Here is a 6,000-nt window from a genome sequence, read left to right as displayed (position 1 = left end):
AAAATGAAGGGTGCATGCTGAAAGCTGGTTGGTCCATATGGTAAGAGTTTTATGGGCATCTTAAGTGGGACATGTGAGGGTGTTTAGGTGTTCATTAGTGTGGTCATGAGATTGGCTGAGTTTGGAAATGAATGCTGAATGGAACTTATTTCACCTAACTGCATGTCCAAGTTTCTATGACTCTCTGACTTGTTATTTACAGCCATCAACAAACAGAGTAGGAAGATATGAATGTTTTTGTTTGCCATGCTTGACAGAATGTTGAATTAATATCTGAGCTCTACATGTTAGCAACAGAACTTTTCGTCCTGATTTACAATTAAAATATTTGATTTGTTTCCATTTCTTCCAGGTTAATTGAAAAGCTAGGATCATCCAGATCAGACCCAGCTGGATGTCTTATATCTCCTCTTCTTTGTCAGTAGACTCCTGAGTTACTAAGTTCAATAAGAAAGGAAAGGGATGGAAAGGAGTGCCTCATTTCAGGTGTAAGCCTTTATGATGTCTTCATATACTCCTGTACCAGTAAGTAAATTGAAGTTTTACAGAAGGTTACAGCCCAGGCTTAAATAAAACATGCAAGGTACTATAAACCTAAATTCTCATCAGACTTTGACAAGGGTTCAAGAGTGTATATTCAGAAACCTGTGCAAATAATAGTAATAATAATAATAGTAATAAAATTCACATTACTAAGCAGCTCTAATCTAAATGTCAATATAACTCTAAATAATATAAGCAGATGAAAGCAGTGTGCATTTTCTTCAAAGTTTCTAACTTTGGAAGGAATTCCTAGATATAATAGGTATGTGGGAAAAAAAAATCGTGTTGACAGCACAACAATTCATTCACTTCCTAACATGACTAGTCATGTACTGTACTTTAGTGCAAACAATAAGGTTATTGTTCGGATGGGAAAACAAGCAATTTGTTGGAAGGTGAAAATGTTCTATAACCTGATTTTATTTTGGCAGCCTGCACGTCATTTTTTAGTCTTAAAAGATGTATTTAATAGACACACGTTTAAAGATTTGGCCATTTGTGAAAGCAAGGATTCCTTCTAGTTTTTTTACTGTTTTTGTGTGGGATTTTTTTTGCCTTTTTATTTTTATCTGTTTAGATCCAGTGGCCTAACATTCTGATCAAGGATAGCAGGGTCCCAGATAACACTGTCTGTTCTATTTCTCTCTAGGGTGCAAGCGTTGGAGGTTTGTAGTTGGAAATCCTTCAACGGTGACAATATGCCAATGAGTTGATATGAACCAAGACTGGATGAATGAAGCTACTGGTAGGTTCGGTTTATGCTCCAATTAGAGGACTTTGCCAGAGCAGGCTCATGGTTGGGGCCACCTCCTTTCCTTATTTTGCACCACTTTCTTGACTGACTATGGTCCAATAAGAAGTGGAGCAGGGAGGAGAGAAGAAAGAGCCAGGTACTTTGAGAGAAACGATAGAAGTTTCCAAGGCCTTGCATCATGTCTATTCCCACATTTCTGAGCTCTACAGAATTAAGGCATTCTGTTTAAGTTAATCGTGTCTGGATATTTGCAAGGTGGCTTTGGGGGTCCTTAATGATCTCTGAATAAATACCACTCACATAATGTTTAGAATCTATTTTAAGCAAGACACCTGAATTTAGTCTGAGGTTTTTCTGGAAGTTTCTAAACCTAAAGACCTGTTTATGTTTTTCTTTTTTGTGGGGGAAGGGGTTGCCTTTTAGTTTTAAAAAATACCCTATTTGTATTTTCTTCCTTTGTTTTGTTTTGTTTTGTTTTCAGTGGCATGATCATAGCTCACTGCAAACTGGAACTCTTGGGCTCAAGCAACCTTCCCACCTCAGCCTCCTGAGTTGCTGTGACTTTAGGCATGTGCGGCCATGCTAGAATAATTTTTTCATTTTTTGTAGAGATAGGATCTCACTCTGGTGCCCAGGCTGGTCTCTAATTCCTGGCCTCAAGCAGTCATCCCACTTCAGCCTCCCTAAGCACTAGGATTACAGGTGTGAGCCACTATGCCTGGTCCTGTATTTTCTGTCCAAGCAGAGAATGGCAGGCACTTAGCCCTTTCAGGCCACCTTTTTCCCGCCAAAAAAAAAAAAAACTTTAGGTACACACACACACACACACACACACACACACCCCCGTTAATAAGCTCTTCCCAACCTGCTCCTCTCAGTTTCCATCCTTCCATCCTAGTGTGAAATATAAAAATATCTAAGAAAGATTTAAGGCAAGTTCTTAACTAGAAGGGGCTGGATTTCCAGCTCCTTATATTCTGTCTACAGAAACTGCTGTGGGCGCCGTGGTCAGACGAGATGCTTCTTCCTACATTTGTTTATAGGTTCCTCCCAAACATTTGGATCACTCTGGTTTCCATTTGAGTGTCTGCGGCTGAGAGCAACCATGTGAGCAAAAATAGTCCAGGGGCAAAACAAACTCAGACAGGCCGTAGTGTGCAAGGAACTGCAGCCTGAAATATCTGCATTGTCATCAGTCAGTGCTAAAAGGAGGTCAGTGATGTTTCTGGATTTGAGGCATAAGCAGGATATGGAATCTTGGAAGGTTTTATTCTATTGATATCCATGTGATTTGGGGGTTTTTGCTAATAGTTCTTGCTGCTAACTTTGAGTGCCAGAGTAAATAACAGTGGCCAAGGAAAAAAGACCTCTGGAGCTCATTTAAAGAAAAATGAAAGGAGTTTTTTCCTGCCAACCTGGGCTTCATCTTTCAACCCACAATTAAGAGAGATTGAGACTGAGACAGATATGCTGCAGTCTGGCGGACAGTTTGTAAAAGAGGAGTAGTCATTTTCAATTTAATTTTTATGTATTGGTCTTGATGACTGACCTGATGATTATCGTATTATTGGGTGTTTACTATGTGCCTGTCATTAATTATGACATTTAGTTCTCTCCAACAATACTTACAAGTAAATGCTGTTACTGACCCCAATTTGCAGATAGGAGAACTGACAGATAAGCTATAAGTGGTTTGCCATTGATATATGGTTGGAATGTAGGGAAAATGAAGATGGATCTGAACTTCAGGAAGGTTGCATCCAAGTAACGTGCCTAGTAGTTACCCAACATTTTTGTTAATCTAGCCTTAGTTTCTCAACATACTTTACTTTTTCCCCTTTTCATGAGGCTACTCTGAAAATACCTGGGATCTAGATTAGAGAGTATGGAGAAATCAGTCATTGACATGGCTGTTAAAGTTTGAGGGATATTAGGGGATTTCAGTGGTTTCTGCCAACACTATCATCAATAAATGCAGATAATCAGGAACTGATTCTATCCTAATTTACACAGCCATCTTACTCTTGCTAAGACATATTTCCCTTTAATGTTTTTCCATTCAGAAAAGTAATTTCTGGGATTTAGAGACACACCATCTTCCGAGGAACTCCACAATCTTTATATCCAGATTTTTTTGGTATATAAAACTTGGTACCTGTTTGACCTTAGAAATGGCCTGTAGGTTAACTAATAGGATGAAGATGTCAGGGAGGAAGGGGATGCCGCCTAGCATAGTGATGATGATTATTGGCTGTGATACCACTAACCAAGTCCAAATATTGATGTTAACACTAATTTTTGCCTTTGGCAAGTTAAGTAGCCCTTCTATGCCTCAGTTTCCTTACCTGTAAAATGAGTGTAATAACCGAGCCTGCTTCATGGAGTTATGAGGTTTATAATGGGCATTTTAAGCATTTTAAATCACGTTCTTTACCAATACTCAATACAAATTAGATATTTTTACTCGTTCTTAAAGGTGTGACACTTCAGTGACACTAAAGTCACCAGGTGTAGATTGTGTGTACTTTCTGAACAAAATATTCTAGAGTTTTGCTTATCAGTGATATAAGATTTTCTGTGTTCCATGCATTTAATTTCATATGTAGATGGCATTGCCTCTCTGCAATTAGCCAGGTTGGAAAAATAGGTGTCATTTTCAGAATCTCCTTCTTCCTCCCTCTGTGCATACAATTTGCCACTCAAACTTATAGACCATCCCTCTGTTGTGACTCTGAAATTGCCTCCTTTTTGTCCACCAAGTTGAAACTACTTGGCATCTAGTGCAAACCAGTGTCCTCATATCCCCACCTCCTGCTCCCACATGGATCCACCTCTTACTCAAAGCCTCTTGGCAGCTGTTCCATATGAGATTCCTTTGCCCTCTCAGCTGCCTTCTGCAGTTTCTTCAGATGCCCTAACTCCAGCCATAACTTTATCCCTTCTACTCACTTTCATGGCCCTTTCATTTCTTAGCAAATTCTTATTTCCCACCTGTACTTGAGGTCCTTCAGCCTTTGCATTATCCCCCACTTCCAGAGTGTGCCCCCATCCTGCATATTATTAATAATTTCACATTTCCTTTGCTCTTCACTCAAAGTTTTGGGACAGGTCTAGCTCTCTGAAATCCAGCGTTGCTCAGAGTTATGGTCCATAACCTTGCCAAGATGGGAATATGCAACATTTTCTGTTAGACCAGTGTCTTTCATACTTTACTCTTTCAGGGATTTGACTGAAACAGGAGATTCTAGGTTAGTAGGTCTGGGATGGGGCCTGAAATTCTGTATTTTTAACAAACTCCCAGGTGATGCAGCAGCTGCTGCTGTATCTCCTACGGAACCTCTTAATGTTTCTCTCTTCCTTTCACCCTCACTCCTCCATCAGCTCTGCTGCCAGAGCTGTTCCCTTAAATAATTCTGCTTAGTTATTATTAATGGTTCCGCATGGCTTATAGAAACAATCCAAACACATGTGTGGAGCATTCAAGGCACTCTACTTGAAATCCTACTGAATATTCAAGGACCAGATAAATATTAATAACAACTCCTCCGCAACTGACCTCTACTCCTTGTCAGCCTTCATCATCCCTCTGCACACAGGTTCCTACTTTGCACCTCTGTACTGCCCTTTCATTCCTTTACATTCATAGATACTAGGTGCTCTGAAGAGCTCCTTGAGCATCCCCCACAGTCCCAGAATAAGCTAAGAGCTGGGGGTATAGCCAGCACTCACGAAGTGCCTGTTCACATGAATTGTGTTAGACTTTGAGTAACCAGGGCAAGGCCACAGGGGTTGGTCCAGCAATGGAGTCCAGGCAAATGATCATGATGAAAGGTTTTGTTATAAACCAATTAAAAAAAAAAACTGGGGAAGAGGTCAGTTGTAAATAATAGAGCTATGCATACCAGATGCAGAACAGAGAGGAAAAAGTACTAAGCCTCAACACTGAAAATTTTAAGCACTGATTGAAAATTACTACCAGCTTCCCTCTTTGGCAGATGGTATTTCTTGAAAAGTGTTGTTTCTATGACAACATGGATCTGAGAGAAATATATCATTAATATCTGGGTGTTAGATTTGAGGGTTGGTAGGACATTATTGATTCTGTCTTCATGGTTTTATAAGAATATTTACCCAAGATTTTGAATCCCTTTCTTTTTCTGTCTTTGATAAATTCTTAGAACTCAATGGGTAATAATTCATTACTTCAAGGATGGGTGAAGATCCATTTTTTCCCATTATAATCTGCTTTAATTATGTATTTAATTATACTTATAAAATGTAAAGTTACAATTTTTTAAAGTATTACTTTTTTGTATACTAGGAAAAAGTGAACAGTTTTACAAATGAGTTTAGTTGTTATTATAATAATCCTGAATTACTGAGTCATTGGTTCAGACTCATTCTCTATGATTAATTTATAATCCCAGCAGCCAATACCTACTTTAGGAAATTAGGATTCAAACAAGCTTTCCATTCTTAACATTATATGGATACATTCACCGGAAGCTGCAAAGACTCCTTTAACTCAGGACTTGCATGGAAGCTGCTGTGTAGGCAAACAGTGGCTCCCCAGATCCTGTTTTATTATTTGGTTCAGCCACTAAATAGTGTGTGATCTTAGACTGTCCCCCTTAATTCCCTGAACTTCAGTTTTCTCACATACAATAGGCTAGATCTGGAAGAAATTCATTCAATCAGAAGTA

The 6,000-nt window shown here is 39.0% G+C and overlaps 1 long non-coding RNA gene across 1 annotated transcript in view; it reads left to right on the top strand.

Annotated features, from left to right (window-relative positions):
* Positions 1-350: 350 nt before the first annotated feature.
* Positions 351-6,000, top strand: part of LOC123567110 (uncharacterized) — a 42,304-nt gene continuing 36,654 nt past the window's right edge. Inside the window, exons 1-2 of the long non-coding RNA XR_006689802.3 lie at positions 351-525; positions 1,193-1,288. This is a non-coding gene — a long non-coding RNA (uncharacterized lncRNA). The remainder of the gene's footprint in view (positions 526-1,192; positions 1,289-6,000) is intronic.

This window comes from Macaca fascicularis, chromosome 10 (genome assembly GCF_037993035.2).
Source record: "Macaca fascicularis isolate 582-1 chromosome 10, T2T-MFA8v1.1".
NCBI lineage: Eukaryota > Metazoa > Chordata > Mammalia > Primates > Cercopithecidae > Macaca > Macaca fascicularis.
This window is presented reverse-complemented; position numbering and strand designations above follow the sequence as displayed.